Source organism: Sphaeramia orbicularis, chromosome 12 (genome assembly GCF_902148855.1).
Source record: "Sphaeramia orbicularis chromosome 12, fSphaOr1.1, whole genome shotgun sequence".
Lineage (NCBI taxonomy): Eukaryota > Metazoa > Chordata > Actinopteri > Kurtiformes > Apogonidae > Sphaeramia > Sphaeramia orbicularis.
The window spans coordinates 26,150,679-26,174,432 of NC_043968.1; the positions used below are offsets into that span (position 1 = coordinate 26,150,679).

At 38.5% G+C, this 23,754-nt stretch overlaps 1 protein-coding gene and 1 long non-coding RNA gene across 2 annotated transcripts in view; one reads left to right on the plus strand and one right to left on the minus strand.

Moving 5' to 3' along the window:
• LOC115429220 (monocarboxylate transporter 2) overlaps nucleotides 1–18,718 on the minus strand; it is a 35,071-nt gene extending 16,353 nt beyond the window's left edge. Inside the window, exon 1 of the mRNA XM_030148496.1 lies at nucleotides 18,562–18,718. The gene's annotated coding sequence lies outside the window, so the exon portion shown is untranslated. The remainder of the gene's footprint in view (nucleotides 1–18,561) is intronic.
• On the plus strand, nucleotides 1,673–13,358 carry LOC115429221 (uncharacterized). The gene is made up of 3 exons (XR_003936745.1): nucleotides 1,673–1,743; nucleotides 8,521–8,530; nucleotides 13,349–13,358. It is a non-coding gene; the product is annotated as an uncharacterized LOC115429221 (long non-coding RNA).
• Nucleotides 18,719–23,754: the final 5,036 nt, after the last annotated feature.

Below are 23,754 nucleotides of genomic sequence, written 5' to 3' on the forward strand. Positions count from 1 at the left end.
CAGGCAGCTGTGGGATTACAAAAGAGGTCAAACGCTTTGTCCTTTGTGTCATTTCTATGCCTGCAGTTATGTCCCGCGTACAGAGGACATACCAGCAGGTCCGTATCCTGGAGAAGCCTTATGCAAACACACTTTTGATTATTGGTTCTAGAGGACATGCCCTCACTCTACCTGAGAAAACACACCTGCTCCGCCCTTTAGTCACCTTGAGACCACCTCTAAAGCCCTCAGGCGGTAATGGAAACTGGGTGGAGGCTGGTGGCAGTTTAAAATCAGGCGCTGCTGTGTACAAAGCAAACACCCTGATTATGTGTCAAAAACCAGGAGACTAACATGTCCACAGGCACATTTGACTCTGTTAGTTTTTTTTTTTTTTTTTTGAACAGCTATACTGACAAGTATACTCCCACATACACAGAACCCTCACAGAGTGAAAACAGAGCTGTTTAAGCTCTGTCTAACCTTATTAACTTCACCTTTCTAATCAGCCAGGAATCATTTACAGCTGCATAATTAGCTTATGCTTCATACTGAGATGACAGCAGCCTGGTAGGGAAAATACAACTTGTTTGTCCAAAAGGAACAGCTGCTGGAAGAATAAACATGTTTCATGTTTGCACTATGGGCAATTACTTTAGATGAACAAAACTAAATATTGCTGCATGACTATAAATTGATTGCTTCAGTGAATGCAAAAGGGATTGTGAAGTCTAGCAATAATCTGAAAGTAATCTTTTATATTTTGTTTCTTATTTTGGGCTTGTGTTCAGTTAACATAGTGTTTTAACAATAAAAATGTTCCTTTTTGCAGCTGAAGATTTTCTATTAATGGTACTGACACAGTATGGACATATTAAAATGTTTCACTTGTCTGAGTAACGTGTTGTGAATGTAAGGTAACAACTTCGCTGCTGCAATGAACTGAAATTATCCAACCATTTCAAAGGTCATAAAAGCTTGGTCAAAATATTTATCCACCACTGTAACAAAAAAACCTTCCAATGCAAATAAATAAAGATAAATGCATTTAAGTCTTTGTATGTTTTTGCTTTAAATCTTTCCTCAGGAGTAATAATATCCCAAAAGTTACTAGAATGAAGAAGTATGTACTGTACATAGCAGGTCACTGGTCTGATACCACAGTAAATGTCTGGTGATTTGAGTCAAGAACTAAAGGTACTAAAATCGATTAAAATTAAATAATATTCTAATAATCTAACATTCCTTAGGTAACTAATTATTTAATTTTCAAATAAAAATTAATTTGTAGCTTGTTTGTCGACCAATGATTTGATGATTCCTGTTGGAATTACAGTTGGTAAATATATTTTAATATGTGGCTGTTGATTCCTTAAAAAGAATATTAAATATCAAATCTTGCATGGTTTCGAGCGGTAAGTAATTTTTCATTATTTTTGGACATTTTACAATCCAAGCAAGTCTAAAATAAAATAACCAGCCTATTAACTGATAATGAAAATAAACACATTGTGATGATGTTCATTTGTCTTTGTTGTGTATTGCCTAATATCTTTGGATGGTCTGATACTGTTTCCTGATGTTCTAATGCTGTTGGACATATGACAGTTAATCAACTTGGCTGCCAGTTGAGGAGCAGAAATCTTGTTTGGTGAGAATGAAACAGACAGGATGATCCCACACTTGTGTCCAGCAAATATTAGAAAGGTCAACAATTAGTAACATTCTGTGCTATCCTAGTAACACCCATATTTTGGCCAAAATGTTTGTCCCGTATGAACCAGATGACCAACAGTTTAGCTCCATTTTTGGTCTGGACTTCCGTTCATTACGTGAATTAAAAGGCTGGCATTAAAAGGGACTCTGAGACTTTTCCTCAGACTGCAAGACTCCTGCATCTTTGTCTTTTTTACTTCAATATTCCACAACAATTGGCACCTAACATGGGGCTCAGAAGAAAGCCACTTCTTGTTGTTGAGGGGAGATGACACTGTGTTCATGGGCCCATAAAGGTAAGAACTTATTTTGCCATTTAATGTCCACAGTCTCATCACTTCTCACTGTGAGTAGAATTTAAGCTCTCTCTGACAAGGAATTGGAAATTAATGTCGTGGCAGTTTATGCAGTTTGGGGGAGTTCCACTCACCAACTGGCTGTGTGTCCCTTGGTGTTTTAAATAAATTGACCTGGCTCAGATATTTAACAATTGGCATTTAAGAGTAAGAGTAATTCAGTCTAAGTTTAAGTTAAAGTGTTTGGATGCGTAAGGTGATCCTTGTAAACCCGAGGGATCAGTGTGGCCGAAGATAAGGCAGATTGGATCAGGTTATGTTGATATCGTGCACTGACGTACAGGGTACTTCTATGACCAGCCCTATGTTGGAGTTGCTGCCCATGAGGTGGTAGTACTACAGAGAGGGATGTGCTAGATCTTAAATATTGAAACTTCCACAGGAGCTTTCATTTATGCTGCAAGGAGCTGAGTAGCCGATTGTGCATTGTAAGTCATACAAAAAATAAGCAGACCTTTGTGAGTGTCAGGTCTATGGCTGTGAAAACTCATGCATTCTCTATAGCCACTTTTACACAGAGATTCTGGAAAAAAGGTGAGATGGTGATCCCACCTTTTTTCCACCTGACTGATTTCCACAGCCATGACAAAGGAGCAACAGAGATAAGACAGGCTGGACTTTTACACAGTGGACCTGCATTTAGGAATCAAAGGGGCAGTGATGCAGGGCAGCATATAGTGTAACATATAACTTGCACGTCGGAAATACCCTGAGCATAGCAGTGTTGGCTCTAAAAACAACAATGGAGGACGAACAGAGCAGATTTTAAGTTTCATTCAAACTCAAACCAAGTTTATGAGCATCATTTACAACTGGCAGATCTCGGTGTCTGTACACGGCCCGCGCTCCTTTTTAAATCCCCCTGGTGACTGTGAAATGACATGACTATGAAAGAGAAGAATATGTAAATATATTCAATATATACTAAAATATAATATATTAGATTTATGTTTTGTTGAAATTCCAAATCAGATGTGAAATAAAGCCTGTGTTCAAGATTACAACAGAAGTCTAAGAGGTTCCTCATATGTGACTGCTGCTTTTTAAGACGCCTCACCCTTGGTCTCGCTGTTAAATCAGTGGTTGTGAATGAAGTGAACTGGTCAGTGGTTTTCTTCAACTGAGCTCGGACAGGAATTATAGTAGAAGGCTGTCTGGGAGGCGTGAAGTACTACCAGGATCCCTCCTTGTGGTGTGTGGTTATGTGAAGGGAAAACTGCAGGGGAAGTCAGACACAGACACTGTCCCACTATTTTCCCATTAGCTTCTTAGCTTAGCTACGTCAACTGGGCAAACTGAGTGTATAAGAAAACAGAGACTAAGGAAACTATTAAAAAGACAGAGGAGCTAAAAAAAAAAAAAAAAAAAAAGGCCAATTTTTATTTGGGTTTGATTAATTTGAGTGTACTTCACATTTGATAAAGCAAATATATGCAAATAAAATGAAATAGAGGAAAAAATTGAGTCTAACTTCTGTTGTGAAGGTGTAAGAGGCCTAAAAGGTTTTATTAGTATCACTGCATCATTCCTCACTGCATTGGGGATTTTAATATTTGATTGGAAGTAAATAATTGTGAATTGGTAACCACAACTACAATAAAATGTTGAACTCAGCAGTTACCCCACTGACGATCTTAGGTGTTAACCACCAAAGAAAAGTAATGTTTATAAAATCTGAAGAGGCATCTGATGATGCCTCCGTAAATCCCCCTCGTTCTGTCCCATCAGTAATTAGTGGGCCATCATAATTGTTGACAGATGTAAAGCAGTATGATGTGCTGGGAGGAAGCCTTACATTTTCTGCAAGGGGTTTGACCAGAACTAGACCATATGATCTCAGATACAGGCCAAACATACATCCAACAGATAAATCTACTGATCCTGGACAGTTTCCAATCTTTGTCAAGGGTCAGAGAGGTCAATACATCCCATGGCAGGCCACTGACCAAGAGGGTTTGGCCGCTAGGCTACCTGACATTCATGAGGGAGCAAATAGATGGATAAGAGCACTTGACGAGGAAACTGCAGGCAAAATGCTCACCCTTGGGGACATTAAAGCCTTTAGGACAAAATGGAAACGAGACTGAGGAGGACATTGAGAAAAGCCCCCCACTAGTGACATTGTTCAGAAATTCGATTACCTGAAGCTATGTTACCGTCAGCTGAAAGCAGGTTGGACAGTGTTCTGGGGTTAAAAGCTACAATGAGGGAAAAAAAAGTAATGAACAAACATCAACATTTTGTCCAGTAAATGTATTTCCAATGAGCCAATTCAAGTGAAATTTTCACAGGACTTTGGTAATAACTAAAAAAATCCACACAAAAAATCTAAACATTAAAGTCCATATGTAAATTAAGCTATGTGCAATAAAGTGGAATGAATGAAAAAAAGTATTGAAAACACTAAGAAAAAGCAGTACAATACAGCAAAGAAAGGCAAGGAACCAGTTCATCACATTCAAGGACAAGCTTCAGTAGAACAAGAACATAGCTTCAGTAATCGAATTTCCGAACAATGTCACTAGTAGGGAGCTTTTCTCAATGTCCTCCTCAGTCTCGTTTCCATTTTGTCCATAAGGCTTTAATGTCCCCAAGGGTGAGCATTTTGCCTGCAGTTTCCTCGTCAAGTGCTCTTATCCATCTATTTGCTCCCTCATGAATGTCAGGTAGCCTAGCGGCCAAACCCTCTTGGTCAGTGGCCTGCCATGGGATGTATTGGCCTCTCTGACCCTTGACAAAGATTGGAAACTGTCCAGGATCGGTTACCCAGCTACAGCTGAATGAGTTGATGAGCAAAAATATGACAAAAATATAAGCAATTTTTGCTAACTGCCAATCACCTTCATCACATGTACAGGCCCCAGTCCAGACATGGGGGAACCAACTGGGTCCTTGCCAAATGAGACCACCTCTCCTAGACTCTTCAGAAACCTGTTGGGATTGCCACCAGCCAGGACATCTACGGCAGAACAGTCTGACAGATCCATGGACAGCTTCCACTTAAATGGAGGGGGGCTAAGGTGGTCACACTATATAATGGTCAGTCCTGTTAATTCATGGGAAGTATAAATGATTATATTAAAATCAGAAATTGAGCCAATAATTGAAACTCAATTGAAATGAAAAACTATACAAATGATGGTTGACACTGGTCTAGCTTACAGTTATGCAAGTCCAAACAAGAAAAGCACTCAGAGAGCGCGGACCCCCGCCAAGACAGGTCTGGGAAAGGTTTTGTTCATCAGGTGACAATGATGGTGGCACCATGGGAGGCTGAAAGTCAGCTGGCACAGATGGTGATTGAGCAGACTGCTTTCCCATTCCTGACCTGAACAATGGAAACTATGGACACAGATAAGCTGTGACACTCCATTTTTGAATGGGATTGGAAGAGTTGACTTTTGTCTCATCACTATCTGCATCTGTGCCGAAGCCTCTCTAACTGTACTTTGAACTCACAGCTGCTATGGCCACATGGGAGTCTGCAAGGACTGATGGACCGAACACCCATATTCTACAGTTACAGTTACATTTACACTATGCACCATGTACTCCAGAACATACAATTAACCAGCGGTACTACCTAAGTTACAATTTCAAGTTACAGATATATGACAATGTCATCTTGGTTCACATTACAGTATTGTTTCTATACTGGTATATACAAGTAATCATATTCCATTAATGGAAACTGGTGTTAATGACAATAGTTTACACATAATGGGTTCAGTTTCAGTTAATTAATATCTGTATAGCTAAGTGTATTTGTGTATATCAAACACGGTATATTCAATGCAAGCCTTGAGTGATTGCCCATAATCCATAGAAAATGCACTTCTGGGGGTCGTAAGGGAATTTTCCTGATGATATCATCAGTCAGGTTTTTCGCCCTTACTTGCACTGAAAGAGAGATAATTGGTCAATTTGGATTACTGTTTTTGTGGGATTATATCAAAAAAAGGGGGGGGGCTGTGTATTGCTTAATATCTTTGGATGGTCTGATACTTTTTCCTGATGTTCTAATGCTGTTGGACATAAGACAGTTGCTCAACTTAGCGGCCTGTTCAGAGCAACCCAGCAGATGGGTGAGGAGCAGAACACTTGGTGAGAACAAAAAATCCCACACTTGTGTCCAGCAAAGATTAGAGTGGTCAGCAATTAATAACATTCTCTGCTATCCTGGTAACAACCATATTTTGGCCAAAATGCTTGTCACGTATGTACCAGATAACCAACAGTTAAGCTCTATTTTTGGTCATGACTTCCATTTATTATGAGAATTAAAAGGCTGGAATTAAAGGGGACTTAGACTTTTCATCTGCAAGACTCCTGTGTCTTTGTCTTTTTTACTTCAATATTCCACAACACATTCATGGTTAAACAAAACTATTATTGTCTGTTGGCAGGAGACTGTGCACTCCTGTACACTGTTTTGGAGGTAAAGTCTGCATTTCATAGCTTTAACCTTAAGTAAAGGACAAACCCAAATTAAAGCCGCAAGCAGCATTGAAAGGCCCTTGCCACGGGCACGTCCAGTACAAGTATGTCCATCGTTCAGCAGGTGGCGCTCTAGCACCAAATTTAATGTCTTCTGATGAATGTGTGAGATTGACAATTGACTCAAATTTGAGGCAAATCTTTGTTCGTATGTCCAACCTAAAGAAATTTTTGTATAAGTAAATCTGTAGGAGGTGCTATGCAGCCAAAATTCAATTTCTTCCATTGAATGGGTGTAGGCCCGTGAGATGTACCACTCAGTCAAATTTGAGCCAAATCGGTGCTCGTATGTCTGGACTGATGCAATTTTCGTAAAGGTAAATTTGTAGGGGGCACTATGGAGCGAAATGGCAATTTATTTTGATAAATGGGTGTAGGCCTCGGAGGTTGACATCTGATTCAAATTTGAGCCAAATAGGTGATCGTATGTCCAAGATGAAACAATTTTAGTAAAATTAAATTTGTAGGGGGCGCTATGGAGCCAAATTTCAAATTTTTCAGATGAATGGGTGTAGGCTTGTGAGATAGACGTCTGAGTGAAATTTGAGCCAAACTGGTGATCATTTGCCTGAGCTGAAGCAATTTTTGTAAAGGTAACTTTGTAGGGAGCACAAGAGCACAAAATTTTAATTTCTTCCAATAAATGGCTGTAGGTCTGGGAGATTGACAACTGATTCAAATTTGAGCCAAATTGGTATTCATATGTCCAAACTGATGTCATTTTCATAAATGTACATTTGTAGGGGGCACTATAGTGCGAAATTAAAATTTCTGTCAACAAATGGCTGTAGGCCTGGGAGATAGACATCTGAAATTTGAGCCAAATCGGTGTTCGTATGTCTGAGCTGCAGCAATTTTTGTAATGGTAAATTTTCGAAAAAACTTTGCAAAGTTTGCAAGCTCATCACACAAAAACTGTAACACCGATCCCAAAAATTTGGCTAACTTTGTTTCCCCACTTCTCTAGATACTGCACACCAATTTTGAGCTCATTCGGCCAAACACCCAAGGAGGAGATAGTTAAAATACGACGTCAGCAAAAATGCTGACTCAGCATTTTGGAAATTTCAATCCAATATGGCCGACTTCTGGTTGGTTTAGGGGCGTGGCCATTATAATATTTTTTGTTTGTCTCCTAACAAAGAATCTGTGTACTTTCATGCTCCACGACAAACTTTATGTTGGACGTGGTCCCATTGGCGTAATGTATTTTCACTTTTCAAGGGGGCGCTGTCACAGCATTTCTTTACCGATATCTGCGAAACCTATATGTAAACTTCTGAATTTTGTGCAAAATTTGGTGAGTTTTCGTAAATGTTTAGGGGGTGAAATTTGAGCTCAAAGTGCAGGAGAAGGAAGGAAGGAAGGAAGGAATAAATAAATAAATACATAATCTGAGCAGGAACAATATAGCCGTTTCCATGGCAACCACATATTTGGCCTTATTAGAAAGCTCTTGAGGTCCCCCACATGTCTGCGGGGTCAGATGTCACATGTCGTGCACTTACACCCACATGACTGACCCTGACTGGGTGTGTCCCATTGACTCCCATTCATTCTGAGCAGGTGTAAATATGTGGTTTGTGTCCATGTCATGTACATGTTCTTAAAGGTCTCACTGCCGTGAATGTGAATACGTGTGAGAGTGGAGACATGCACTGTCTGAAAGGCGGCCACGTCACTGGTGATTTCGTCCCCATGTGCCCACTGCAGACTCAATAGGCCCTGCGCCGGCTTTACTCGGCTCGGGCCTAACAAGGGAAATGTGCCACTTTGGGCCTCATGAACATCACCTGCCAACATCAATAAATGATGTCCCTCTCTTTCCTTGTTGCCTTTCTTGCCAGGTCAGGTTGCTCATACACAGTCTGTCTCTTTCACAGTCAACAGGATCCATTAGTGAGATGAGCAACTGCTTTGCCAATAAATACATGTGTTAAGTTTGCATAAAATAAAAATTGTCACTGGAGAGTTATGTAGGTGTTTAACAAATACAGACAGCAACAACTATAAATAAGGACCTTCTATTATGGTGCCACCAGAATAATTTATTTATTCATGTGACATTTCATTAGGTGGACTGTATTAACTTATGCGACTTTTCCCTCACAGCTCATCCTGGTTATTTTATCTAAGCTTAAGATATTGTTCATTATACGTATATTTCTACGAAGCTTATTGCGGCAGCTTCCGGAATAATGATATTTACAGAGGGAGATTCTGAAGGAGATGGTTCTGTAAATTAAGTCAACACTTTTTTTACATCAAGCTGGTCTTGTCCACTTTTCCACTTTTACTTGAAACCATTCCCAAAATCAGCATTATTAGCTGGGTTTCCGTTACCCTCAGAAATGCACAAAATGTAAATTGTAAAATAGAAAAAAGATACATCGAAATGTCCCAAAAACTGTCAAAGATCAAAAAAAAGTTTTATGCTCTCATGAGGTGGTTTTTGAGACATTTCAATAAAGAAATACAGTGCAAAAGTGTAATGGAAACACATTTAGTGCATTTTCACCCATCTGTGCACGATGGTTTTGCTCAGGCTGCTCACTTTTGTGTAGGACTGACAAGTCTGGTGACACCAGAGGTTCACTAACATCACACAGTTCATTAAACATTGCCCGGGTCATTCGGAAATTCTGGATCCACAACTCGTTGGTGAATTCCTGATGTACAAGTCTCTCCCAGAAATCCATTCTGCATGGCCGCTGCCATAAATAAGGACTTTGCCTTGGGACGATTATACGTTCCCTTCTTCTTTAGTTGAAGACTTTAACTGCAACAGCAGTAGATGAACAGACACTACAGTCGCAACACCATAAAGGTTTGGCATCAAACTCAGTGCACACATCTTCCTTAAACCAGCTTCTTGCCAGAACTGTACAGTATTTTATGAGGATTGCAACATGTCGCGGGGTGGGACTTTACTAGAATCACACATCAGAAGCCAAATGCTTTCAATGGAAACACTTACAAGTACTTTGTCAAAATTGTAGAAATATTGAATTTTAATTTGCGGAAAACTGTAATGGAAACCCAGCTAGTGTTGGAGGAAAAGAAGGGAGGCATAGAGTTTGACTGATTGAAGACACCAAGTGTTTCCTTAGAGAATGATAAATTTTGAAACATGTCCTCTGTCATACAACTACAATCAAACCTGTTTTCAAATAGGTAGTTTGTCTGAATACATAAAGAGCATCTTTAAACAGCTGTGTGAATAAAAATTTAATCCTCCGTGTATATTCCTTGCATTGCTCTTTTAATCAAAATGACAGATTATGCCTTTTTCCAGATTTTCATACAGTGGCTCTAATCCACACTAATCAGATTACAGGCTGTCGGCAGTAATGCTCAGTGTAGATACTGGTTTTGATTGATTGAACTTGACGACAATGTATGAAGGAGCTGCAGAACTCATAAGGAGCTTAAAAGTTGATGAGTTTGAGTATGAAGCTCTGACCAGATCCATCATAAAAGAGCAGTAAAAAGCAGGCAATAAACAAAATGTCTGAGCAAGCTTGACAAATGGAGTGTATGATTAACTACATAAGCAGTCCAAAAGAAGCAATGTGACCGACCGTGCAGACTCCACAGTGATGATATTTCCTGGTCACATTAAATGTCTAAATGCTTGTTGTGTGCTCCTTTTTGTCCTTCACCTGAACGCTGTCTAAGGAGGAGCTGACAGCTCAATAGCCAGGCTGTTTTCACTGTGTATTTAGTATGGTTTATTAAAACTGGAGGAATGGAGTCATGTGATGTTTGTCCGTTATGAGCTTGACCTCTGGCCTAACACACAAGGAAAAGTATACTTTAAAGCTCCATTTATAGATTTGGATTTATAACCGGGTACATGGCTGTGAAGTTGTCTGCCAATTAAAAAAAACAACTTTACAATCCAGGTACAAAAGTTGCCTTAGCTTGATAATTGGTGAGTTTCATTTTATTGCCTGTTGTGTCTTAGTGATATTGCAGGTTATAGACAGCAACTGTTAAGACAAACTTAAGCACTTGTTTGAAGAAGTCCTATTTTCAATATTCCAGAATCACATACACATACATATGTCCTTGTTTACTCTTAGACTTAGACAGACTTAATTTGTTATTCCAGATTTTACATCAAAAATGAAATTTCGATACAGTTGGCTCAGCAGGCAGCAGCAATAAATACAAACAGGCACTATATATATATACAAGAGAAAATATGTAGAAAATAGAATAAATATGCATATAAAAACTATAGATTATAGAAAATAGAATAAATATGCATATATAAAAGAACAAGAGAACTGGTGCTAGCTTGAGCCAATGCAGCTGCAGTTGACCTGGGTGCCGCCATATTGCATATATACATAATACATGCTGTGTTTTGGTCTAGTGTCCCCTACATGCACTTGAGAAGACCGGTTGCCTTCTAACTGAATGAGCGTCAACGAAAACAGGAGGGAGGCCAGGACCAAAATAGTGTTTCTAAAATCAAATCACTCAACTGCCAAAAACTCATCCGACTGAGTTTCAGAGTGCTACACAGACTGCAGGAGTAGGAGTACAACAATCGAATGTAGTGTGTGTGTTTGTGTGTGTTCACTAAGGAGCTTGGCACAAAGCCTGAGACTGCATTCTTTGAAAGCTGTATGCACCGACATCGGACCTCAGTATCAAGGTGGGAATGCGGTGACATTCCCATATGGCTGAAAACACACATATGCAGGTGCAATGTCAGTGATATGTAGATTAAGTTACTATACGGGCAGTTTCTGAAGCCATGAAATCCAAGTCAAAATGAGAAAACCTAGAACCCCCAGGTTTACCGTACAGCAATTAGTTTGTGTTTACTTTATTACCTGATGAATAAAAAATGGGGAAGTTAGAGGCTTGAGGCAAAAGAATGTTCAGCTCAGGGTATTGGGTGTTTGTTTTCAAGAAACGCGGTGTTTTAATTTAATTTAGAAAAACAAATTGGGGGAATCGCTGATCATTGGAAGGGTCAAATTATCAGTGGATTGGAGCACCACTGCAGTCATTAAATTAGAAAGACTGTCTACTTCATAACTGAATGATAGCAATGAGTAGAAACATGCATATTAAAGTTTCACATGAGTGTTTTGCTGGTTTTCTAAATGAATAAAGTAAGTGATAGGAGACCTAAATATGTACTTTAAACTATGGGAAAGTAAAAGTTGGACGCTGGTCATTAATACTTGTGTCTTTATTTGGGGCTTTGTGTAGCCTGTACATTCCTGCTGTACTTAAGGGCTCCTAGAGATTTAGTAAGGCACCATGGTAGTCACACCATATAATTACAGGTTGGCACCAAGACATATAGAGACATGTAGATACTTAATTCATAAATTATGACCCAATCTGTGTGATATTTGAAAGGAAAGAACTACTTCATTCTAACAAAAACAGATTAACTGAGATTCCTTGTTTAAACAGGACATTAGTAGAATGTCAGGCAGACCCACACCTTTCCCTGAGGTAATATTTGCATTCCTTGCAAATTAAAAAACACTCAGACGAGAAATTAACTCTGCCTGCACAGCTCCAGTAGATCTAGTTCAGACAAACAGGTGTAATAACTTGAAAAGGCTCTACAGAGGAAACTTGACCACTACCTCTCAGCACTCCCTCCCCAACACCACTCCATTCACATGACACTTGAAGTTATGGCAACGCAAGATTAGCTCTAAGGTAACCTCAGAGTAGCACAACTGACTTTACTTTAGAAGTAGTTCATTGTTAACCCAATCAGCAACTAACTCCACTCTTGACCTTACTACACATTTGATTCCCCTTATCATCATGACATCTAATCTCTTTGCAGCAGTCCTGTAAATACACATGCCCTTGGTCTTGCAAACCAACAAACGGGGCTTCAAGAAGAAATGCTAAAGAAACAATGACTCCTTCTGTAAGCGTCTTTCAAATCAGAAAGGCCACAAGGCAGGTGGTCTTCCCATAAAATACACCAACCATAATGTTTTTCTACTCAATTGTCAGCCTTTACACTTTGAAGCCCTTGAGCTAATTCCAGGAGTTCTTTTAAGTGGTACAATAAATTTCCGTCCACACAGCCTGATGATTGAACAAAGTAGAACAAAACACTGGGATAGTTTTTCCCAACCTGCATCCTCTGGGATGTAATAGAAGTTTAATTTGACAAAACAATGATGTTAATAAATGCAATGAAAAAAAAAGGAGGTCATTTTGATTTCTGTTGCAGAAACACGTCTCCAAAAAAGGGACCGGGGCAACAAAAAGGTTGGAAAAATAAGTGTTGCAAAAAATAATGAGCTGAAGGAACATTTTGTAACTAATTATATTAATTGGGAAGAGGTCAGTGACATGGGAGGCAGAATCTGTCTAAGATGTGAGACAAAGAACAACCTCAGAGTAGCATTCCTCAATAAAAAATAAAAAAAAAGACTTAGAGAGAGATTTAAAGAATATTTCATTGTCTACTGGACATAATATGATGAAAACCCATTCATTCATTTAACAAATGTCCTTGACATGGTTGTGGGGGTGCTGGAGCCTATCCAGACCACCAATAGGTGAAAGTGGGGTACCCCCTGGACGTGTCACTAGTTCATCATAAGACTGACACTTGCAAATGCACAACTGTTTACACCTACACTGCAAAAAAGGGGTGTCTAAAAACAAGATAAAAACTCTAACTCTGAGGAAAAAGGTACTCAAAACAAGTGAAATATCTGTCCATGGAGCAAGAGAAATTCACTTGAAAAGATTTCTTGAATTAAGATTGTTAAATCTAGAAATAAGCATGTCTACAGATGTATGAACACTTAAAATCAGAAATAGACTCTTAAAACAAGATACATTATCTAACACTTCTAAATCTAACCTTTTTTTTTTATCTTGGTAAGGACCAAATAATTTGCAGTGTATGGATGATTTAGATTGACCAATTAAGCTCCTAAGAAGCATGTCTTTGGATGGTGCGAGGAAGCTGGAGTACCTGGAGAGAACCCATACAAACGCCGCACAGAAAAGCCTGGAATCGAACCCAAGACCTTGTTGCTGTGATATCTACACACAAAGGACAAGGTTGAAAATCAACACTGGACGCCCGTGTTCTTTGGGTCAGCAGGAGGTACTATTAAATCCAGGTACGATTCTGTTTTGGAGCTCACAGCAGAGACTCAGACACACTTCCAGAAATGATCACCCTGCCAAACACAAATCCAAGTTAAAGCTCTGTGGCTTCAACTCTGTGGTTTATGCCATATGTGAACATGATCCAGTAAGACTGCCATCTTGTCTGGGCCTAAGTTCATTTAAAATGGACTGAGACAAAATGGAAAACTGCTCTGTGGACAAATAAATCAACATTTGACATTCTTTTCTGGAAACCATGGACATGAAGAGCTCTGGATGAAAGAGGAGAGGAACCATCATGTGTGTTATGAGCACTCAGTTCATTAGCCTGCATCTGTGATGGGATGGGGTTGCATTAGCTCCTATAGAGACGCAGAAAAAATTATTAGACTACCCCTTGTTTTCTTCAATTTCTTGTTCATTTTAATGCCTGGTACAACTAAAGGTACATTTGTTTGGACAAATATAATGATAATAACAACAATATCTAGACATTTTCCATGTTTTCTTGATAGTAACCAAAATCACTGAAATTCTTATATCAATAGTTATGGCATTATACTGCCAAAAACAGTGCTTTTAGGCATTCCATGTTTTCGTTTCTGTCTGTTTTACTCACATGAAACACACAGGAGTTGGTACTTGATTGCATAACAATTGTTACCTCGCGGAGGTTATGTTTTCATCGGAGCTTGTCTGTTTATTTGTCTGTTAGCAAGATAACTCAAAAAGTTAAGGACAGATTTGGATGAAATTTTCAGGGAATGTTGATACTAGCACAAGGAACAAATGATTAAATTTTGTTGGTGATCGGGGAGGGGCTGATCTGCCTTGGCGGAGGTCTGTACTCTCCAAGTGCTTTTCTAGTTCTGGATAACTTTTGATGGTCTAGTAATTTTTTCTGCGACTGTAGTCTTGGCAGCTTGCACATCTAAAAGAGCACCATCAATGCTGACAGATATATACAGGTTTTAGAGCAGGATATATATCCAGGCTACATAGGGGAAGGCCTTGCATGCTATTTAACTGTTTGTTTTTTTCACACAAGAGTAAGATAAAAGATGTTCATTTTAGCTTGACATGTTTCATCTATCAGTTTTCCTCAGAAGCATCATCTGACAGCTGTGACATGTCACCTTTTCAGATGTTCTTCCTTTGGCGTGTCACGTCACAGCCGTCAGATGACACTTCTGAGGAAGACTGCAGATGACAGATGACTAACTGTGTTGTTAAAAGTAGACGGGCTGCTACAAAGTGATAAACACTAGTTTGTAAAAAGACAAAAATCCAGGCACTCACTTGGTTAGAAAATTTAAAAAAAAAAAAAAAAAAAAGAAAGAGCCCTTATTTCATGAGGGCCTGTAGATTAGTTCATAGGGACTGGCTTTTTTTTTTGTTCATTTTGCCAGTTTAAATGTTTGATATATGTTCTATGTTCTACTGTGAATAAAACAAGACTTTATGAGATTTGCAAATAATTGTTTTTATATTCGTTTTACATAGCGTCTCAACCTTTCTGGAATTAGGGCTGTACTGTTTACTATATTAACACTTGTCCAGGCGTCAGAACTACACCTGAGTGAACATAATAGAATGCAGGTCCACCTTTCCATGTGGGCCGCCAACACCCACATTCTTCATCCAATGAAAGCTCTCATTTCTCTACACACCTCTGCTCTAGTCATGAAGGTCAGAGACCATATTTCTTTGACATTGTCAGTCTGTTTCTGCATTTTCAGCTGTTGAACATGGTGATAAATGTGCAGCCTACATCATTTGAAAGAAAACCCTGTAAGACATTAAATTATCTATTCTATGACAAACATTTAAGTAAGCATCTGCTGATAAGGAACACAAGCTCAGTTAAAGTCACGATATTAGTTTCTTATTACTTTACTTTTCACTGCTGCTGCTCCACATAAATATCTATAGAAACATCATCAGATTCAGAGAAGACGTCTAAAATTTCCACATACTGTCTGACTCACTCAAAGAGATAAACAGCTTTTCCACCATCAAGAAGAAATGCCATACTGTATAATGAACATAAATATAGAAACTAAACAGTATGTGTTTAAATGGAATCAGATCAATGCAGTGACTGGCACTGGTTTAACCCATAAAGACCCTAACAGCCACTGGCAACAAATAACATCCGCTGACCTAAACTGTTTAATACCTGTTGATCCCCTAATCCTATCAATACATGTAAATAACTGATGTAAAACACAGTTTGTCATCTTTTCATGGTCATCAGATATGACCCATTTGGACGTTCAGAGGCTCCATAGTGAACGTGGAAACACTGTCATCTTTTACAACATTAATTCATCAGTAAAACTCATGAAGTTTGATAAATCATAGTGGATGCAGACACTTATTTTAATGTTCAGTTATTGATATTTTTACTGAAAAAGTCCCTTTTTCTTCAGTTTTCTCTGTTTCTGATATAATAACCCTCAACTTTAATCTGAGCTTTTATGAACATCTACATGATAAGTAAATCAAATACAGGAAAATACCTGATTTGTACTGGAAAAAAAAGCAAAATAAGAGGGATAATATTACAATTAGTGGTGATAAATCACTTAAGAAAGGTTAAATATAGAGAAAAATTGATTTGGGAACTGACACAAAAGTAGCACTGGGTCTTTATGGGTTAAGGATTAGCTTCTTTCTTAAGCCACAGAACCAGAAGTCACGAGGGAAACCAGACAATATTTCCACTGACTTCTGGTGAATAAACTGCATTACCAGGGCAAGTTTTGTTGCTATTTTTTATGCTTCTTTTTCAACAATACTACATATAGGTCAGAGAAAAGTATGGGTGTATTAGGAAGTAGTGTGGAACTCTGTTATTTATATGCAGCTTCTCTCATGTTATCAAGCAAATATTTACTTCAGTCCAGTATGGTTACAGTAGCCTGTTATGTTTATGGCTTATATGCAGACAATGAGTATGACGTGTCTGAAATTAGTGTATTTGCACACCTGACCACAGAGGACACTTTTCCTTAGTGATAATAAATATCATATCCTTGTCGTCAAGGATATGCTTTCATTTTAACATTGTTTTTTATGTTAAATAAGATACATCCACAGACATCATCTTGTCAGTTCCAACTTTAGATCCTTGTATTCAATGTTCCTAACAGGAACCATTTAAAATTTTTGGTGTAGAAACTCTTAATAATGTTTATGAACCAGAACTGAACACATTCTGTGCTGAAGTAAAGGGAACACAGTAAAACTTTGGACTAATGTTGTCAGTCATGAAATACTTGTTTGCACAGTAACAGTTTTACATATTCTGACAGTATTCACTTTTTTTATATAAATGAATAATTAATTTACAAAACACACTGACAAATGCATCATCTTCATGAGACTTTGCATTTTTTCCTTGAGACGACATGACGTCATAATTGGAGGGAAATCTGCTGAATATAGCAGGAAGAGGGTGCTGTTTTTCAAGAACAGATGAGTCAGAAGAACTCATTTCTAATTAATAGATATTAATTATTTATATCAATAAAATGTGGTATAGTGTTAAAAAGGTTACAGTTGGACACTTAAATTTCACATACACCACTTCCCATTAATCATTTAAATTAGAGTTTACGTATCACTACATTTTTTAAAGGTGTTCATTTTCAGAACCTTCTCCTGCGTCATGTGGTTCTGTTTGCACACAGCAGGATTATATTCATAACAAACTTGCCCTTCGGGATGTAGAAAGAGGTCCTGATCCTGAAACTTGATCCAAACTGAAAAACACCACAGAAACGTGGTGCAGGAGCTCAGCCCCGTCGGTCGCATGGTTAACACATGATGTATGGAGGACAAGCTTAAACAAATCTGTATTATGACAAAAATGTCACATTACTGGAGAAAAAAATGGGAGCAAGTAAAGGTTTTGTGAAGTTTAAACATGTTCATACAGTGTAATGTTCAGTACTATAGAACACACAGTGAAGACATACTGAATAGGATCAGTGGATATATTAGCCAGATGCAGGATGCAAAACTCTAAAAGGAGACTGCTGCAAGTCATGAAAGTAAATACAATAAACTGACTTAGAATAAGAAATAATGAAGACTGACTTTTAGATTCAATATAAGGATGACTTTAGTGTATTTTAGAAGTTCAACCACTGACCTGCAGCCAATTACAGGCCTGCTTAGTGTCCATCTAAATAAAAATAGACTTTCCAGAGGCTTTCCAGCATAATGTGACATGTGAGGATATTTTTAAACCTCAGCTGACCAGATTTGGGGGGGATAGATGGGATAGGATAGGATGGGATAGGATGGGGGGGTGGGGGGGGGGCTTTTAATCCTTGTTTAACAGTACACTAAATACTACATTAATAGGCTACGCTTAAAAGTTGGACCATTAGTGATAACATGGGGATGCAACACAGAGTGATTCCTCAGCTCTGATCATATGATGCTGCTGATGTCAGGACTGGGACCGGATGAAGCCAGTCTACATGCCCAAGGCCTACGCAGGCTAAACCGGCTCTCATTGTCAGAGGAGCTCCAAATCTTTACACATTATTAATATTATCATTATTTAGTCCATGACACCGACTATCCTCTTCTGGAATTTTGCCGCAAAGCAGCGCAGTCAGGAATTCCCGCCCGCATCCAATCCCCTGAACGCAGCACAGACGCATCCAAACAACCCCCTTACACAACCTGAGTCCTGGTCTTGGTTTATATTCTAGGCTATTTCTCATTCACCGCAGCCTGTGCTCATTTCTACATCCAGAAAAACGCCGAAGGCTCGGTTAATCCTCCTGATCACCTGATCATCGGATCACCGGTAGCGGCGGCTCCACTTTCACCGCCGTCAGCGATAAAGAAGCATTAAATGTTACTTTACCTTTGGGGAATGGAGGTGTGTGTGCGTCCTGTCAGCTGCCGGTGCGGTGACCTTGGAGCACAGAGATGCGTGTATGTGTCTGTGTGAGGACGCCTCTGTGTTTAAATTTCCTGAGTGGGTGTCTGACGTGGGGCTGCGGAGGGCGGCGCTGCTCTGTTCTATTTTAAACCCACGCAGCTCCCAAGGATTTGAGTGGTTACATCCACAGTCCCGTAAATCTGCTCAGAGGACTGTACAGTACTCTGATATGTGGACATGAAAACACAAAACAAGTCAGAAAAAAAAAACAGGACAAGAAGTATGTGACTGATTTAATCATCACAAAAGCTTCTAAATTAATAGTTTTATCCATTAAAGTATATCTTAAGCCTTTCATGCATAGTGGTCACTACAGTGGACAGTTATTCTGTAGATTTTCTCTTGTATATTCATGGGTTTTATTGTTTTAGTTCCATATCAACCAACACAGTGGACGCTTATGCATCATCCCACATACTGACATTCCTGTGACTTTCCTGTTCTTTTATCTAAATCAATTACTAATTGTTAATAGACTGTGATTAACAGTTGTTCTTTTTTTTTTTTTTTTTTTTTTTTTTTAACAAAAAAGTGTTTTGTTTTTTTTTTGTTTTTTTTGCATATTATCTGAGTGGGTAAAAACTAGTATTATAGTATGTTAAAATATGAGAAAACATCAGATTAGCAGCATTAACCTCCTGAGACCCATGAAAATGAAAATTTTAGCTTTTTTCCATTAAACAGTTGTCTTGATTGGAAACTGCATAATGCAACAGTTTCTTTTTTTGTGGTTTTTGTTGTTGTTGTTTTTTTTTAAGATACATTTAAAAAAAATATTTTTATTTATTTATTTTTTTAATGGAATGTTCTTTGTAATGGACAGCAAGTAAAACTGTCAAACTTTATGCTCCTACAGAGGACAAAAATGCATTGCTGAGTCTCAGGAGGGTAAAAATGTTTTTATTTCATAGTTTTCACACAGTATGTCGTAAATGCATGTTTCTGAGCTTCAAAAATTAAACGCATGGTGTTCAGCTGAGTGGACATTTTTGCAACTCCATGAAAATAGGTTCATTACAAAAAAAAAAAAAAAAAAAAAAAGAAAAGAAAAAAAAATCACATTGTTTTTTTTTCATGCCTAAAGAGGAATAAAAACACTCAGGAAAAAAAATCTTAAGGTTCTCATAATTCATTCATGAAAGGGTTAAACATCCTTAGAAGAGCTGACAATGGCTTTACATGGTGTTTTATCATAACATCTTCCCTTAAATGATTAAATAATTGTCTTGATTGGAAAAAGCATAATGCAACAATCTTTTAGATACAATTTGTATTTTTTTATTTTATTTTTTTAAGTAAAGCTGTGAAACTCTTGTCCCCTACAGAGCGTTGCTGGGTCTCAGAAGGATATGTGACTGATGATTCTTATTGATCTTCAAGAAGTCTTCTCAATTAATAGTTTTATCCATTAAAGTAAATCTGAAATGTCCTTAGAAGAGCTGACAATGGCTTTACATGGTGTTTTTTCATAACATCTTCCCTTAAATCAGGGGTGTCAAACTCATTTTAGTTCAGGGGCCACATTCACCCCAATATGATCTCGAGTGGGCCGGACCAGTAAAATAAGAACAATGAAAAAAGTAAAATTACATTATGATAATGTTTGCATTTACAACGTTTCCTTAAAAATCTGAATAACATGAATAGCTTGAAATGTCTTTAAAAAAAGTGTAATTTGAACAATATTATACCTAAGTTTAACAGTTGATCATTTACACATGTGCGTTACAACTTACATGACAATTGCAAATACACAAAACATTTAGTAACATGCAGAATATTGGTAAAATTGCATTTATTTCACCTAAGACATTTCAGGATATTCATATTCAGGTTATTCACATTTTTTGTAAAGGGATAGTTTGTTAATATAAACATTTTCATGTAATTTTACTTATTTGCTCTAAAACAAAGATAAAATCTGCAGTTGACATTATTTATAGGTTATTGTGATACTATTTTACTGGTCTGACCCAGTTGACATCTTATTAGTCTGTATGTGGAACCTGAATTAAAATGATTTTTACACCATTGATTGATAATTTCTTCAGTGTAATATTTGCATTTCACAAATTCATCCCGCGGGCCGGATTGGACCCTTTGGTGGGCCGGATTTGGCCTCCGGGCCGCATGTTTGACACCTGTGCCTTAAATGATTAGATACTAGTGTTGATTGGAAAAAGCATAATGCAGCAGTCTTTTAGATACTTTTTTTTTTTCATTATTGTATTTTTTAAGTAAACCTGTCAAACTCTTGTCCCCTACAGAGCATTGCTGGGTCTCAGAAGGATATGTGACTGATGATTCTTATTAATCGTCAGGAAATCTTCTCAATTAATAGTTTTATCCATTAAAGTAAATCTTAAATGTCCTTAGAAGAGCTGACATTTGGCCTATTTGGTGTTTTTTTTCTTAACATCCTCCTTTAAATGTGCTCAGAGGACTGTACAGTACTATCACTGCTTTGATATGTCGACATGAAAACACATAACACATCAGAAAAAAACAGTAGAAGAAGCATGTGACTGATTATTGTTGTTATTAATCATCAGGAAATCTTATCAGTGAATAATTTCATCCATCAATGGGAATCTGTAGGCTACTTTTAGCTGTCAGTGTCTAGAAGAGCTGAAAATAAATTAATCTCTTAAGACCCAGCTATGGGGTTTCTGTCCACGTTTGCGAACAAGAGTTTCACAGCTTTATACAAAAAAAAAAAAAAAAAAAGCAGAGGACTTTCCATAAATTAAAAAAAAAATGCATCTGAAAAACACTGCATCATGATGTTTCCAATATAGGCAATTATTTAATTAAAAAAAAAAAAAAAAAGCCCAAGCTTGTACTTTCCTGACATTTCCTGGGTCTCAGGAGGTTAAAATGTTTTTCTTAACATCCACAGGCCCTTCAGTGTGCTCAGAGGACTGTACACTACTGTCATTGCTCTGATATGTCCACATGAAAACACACAATTTTTATGGACAGAATTTCTAGGCGCAGCCAAGGGCCGGAGGGGGTCCGGTTTGGGGACCACAGGATTTCATCTCTGCTTTTTGCAGATGATGTTGTCCTGTTGGCCTCATCGAACCTGGACCTTCAGCGTGCACTGGGGCAGTTTGCACCCGAGTGTGAAGCGAGCGGGATGAGGATCAGCACCTCCAAATCCGAGGCCATGGTTCTCGACCGGAAAAAGGTGGTTTGCCCTCTCCGGGTCGGTGGGGAGTCTTTGCCCCAAGTGGAGGAGTTTAAGTATCTCGGGGTCTTGTTCACGAGTGAGGGAAGGATGGAGCGTGAGATTGACAGACGGATTGGTGCAGCGTCTGCAGTGATGCAGTCACTGTACCGGTCGGTTGTGGTAAAGAAGGAGCTGAGCCGAGAGGCGAAGCTCTCGATTTACCGGTCAATCTACGTTCCTACCCTCACCTATGGTCATGAGCTTTGGGTCATGACCGAAAGGACAAGATCCCGGATACAAGCGGTCGAAATGAGTTTCCTCCGCAGGGTGGCTGGGCGCACCCTTAGGGATAGGGTGAGGAGCTCAGTCACCAGGGAGGAGCTCGGAGTAGAGCCGCTGCTCCTCCGCGTCGAGAGGGGCCAGCTGAGGTGGCTCGGGCATCTGTTTCGGATGCCTCCTGGACGCCTCCCTGGGGAGGTGTTCCGGGCATGTCCCACCGGGAGGAGACCTCGGGGAAGACCCAGGACACGTTGGAGAGACTATGTCTCTCGGCTGGCCTGGGAACGCCTCGGGATCCCCCCGGAAGAGCTGGAGGAGGTGTCTGGGGAGAGGGAAGTCTGGGCATCCCTGCTTAGACTGTTACCCCCGCGACCCGGCCCCGGATAAGCGGAAGAGAATGGATGGATGGATGGATGGATGGAAAACACACAATAAATCAGAAAAAGTACACAAAAAAATACAAGAAAAGGTAAGTGACTGATGATTCTTATTAATCATCAGAAGATTTTCCTCAATTAAAAGTTTGATCCAAAAAGTAAAACTTAAAAGTCTTGGTTATCCAACTGTCAGTGTGGAAGTGCTAAAAATATCGGTAACAGGTGAAGGTCTAGTTAATAATGCATTAAGCGCATATTCAGAAGACATTATAATGCATTTATAATGCATTATAAAAGTCATTACAACAGTTTATGATCATGTACAACAACTTATACCAAGGTTAATAAAGTATTATAAGTGTAGGCATAATGTATGATAAATTCAGCTTTCATAATGTTTTATACCTCCATGCCAAAGTGACAACAGTGTTTGTAGGAAGAATCTCAAGTCCTGGGTTACATAACACATTATAATCATCATAACTCTAGCCAGTTATAAAGACACAGAGAACTGTTCTGACATGTAGTTTCTGAAACTGAATAATGCCTTATAAACATCAATCATAAGTTCCAGGATGACTTTAAGAGCTTTTAGTAAAGTGACAACACTGTATAAGGTTATTAGCAATTGTATGATATTATAACACAAGTATGATGACTTATGAGCAGTATCTGCTGGCTCTAAGTAAAGTGTAAAAATTATACATCGAAATGTTCTTAATAACTCTTTATTTGGCAAAAACAAAACATTAAAAGAACAGAGACAGTAAACAGAAGTGTTACATGTTGCTTTATACATAAATAAAAATTAATGTGGCAGCTCTAAATCTTTGTTAATTCAAACACATCCTTTTTTTTTTTTTTTTAAATAAATATGAAATCCCTAAAATAGATGAGTATAGGGACCAGTGACAAAACCTAATAAAAGTTCCCCACCTAAAAAACTAAATTCCTTCACACTGCTTCTGGGCCAGAATCCAAATCTCCCAATGTTTATCTGATAACTTTAAACCTAAAACCAAACATCTGAGAAACTAAACAATGCACTTTCAAGAACAAACCATAAGTTTAATTTACATTGAATGTGCAATGGGCAGTAAAGTACCATTCTCCTTCATTTCACTTACGTGCTCTTTAATCTCAGCTGTAATAGCTGCACGACACCTGCGTGCTGGTCAAACCCCATATCTGTAAGTGCCCGCTGGCAAGCTCACCATTCATCAGAGACAATCTGAGCCTCCTCTCACATGGATTATGGTTGGCAGGAGATCTTCTCTAGAGCGACCT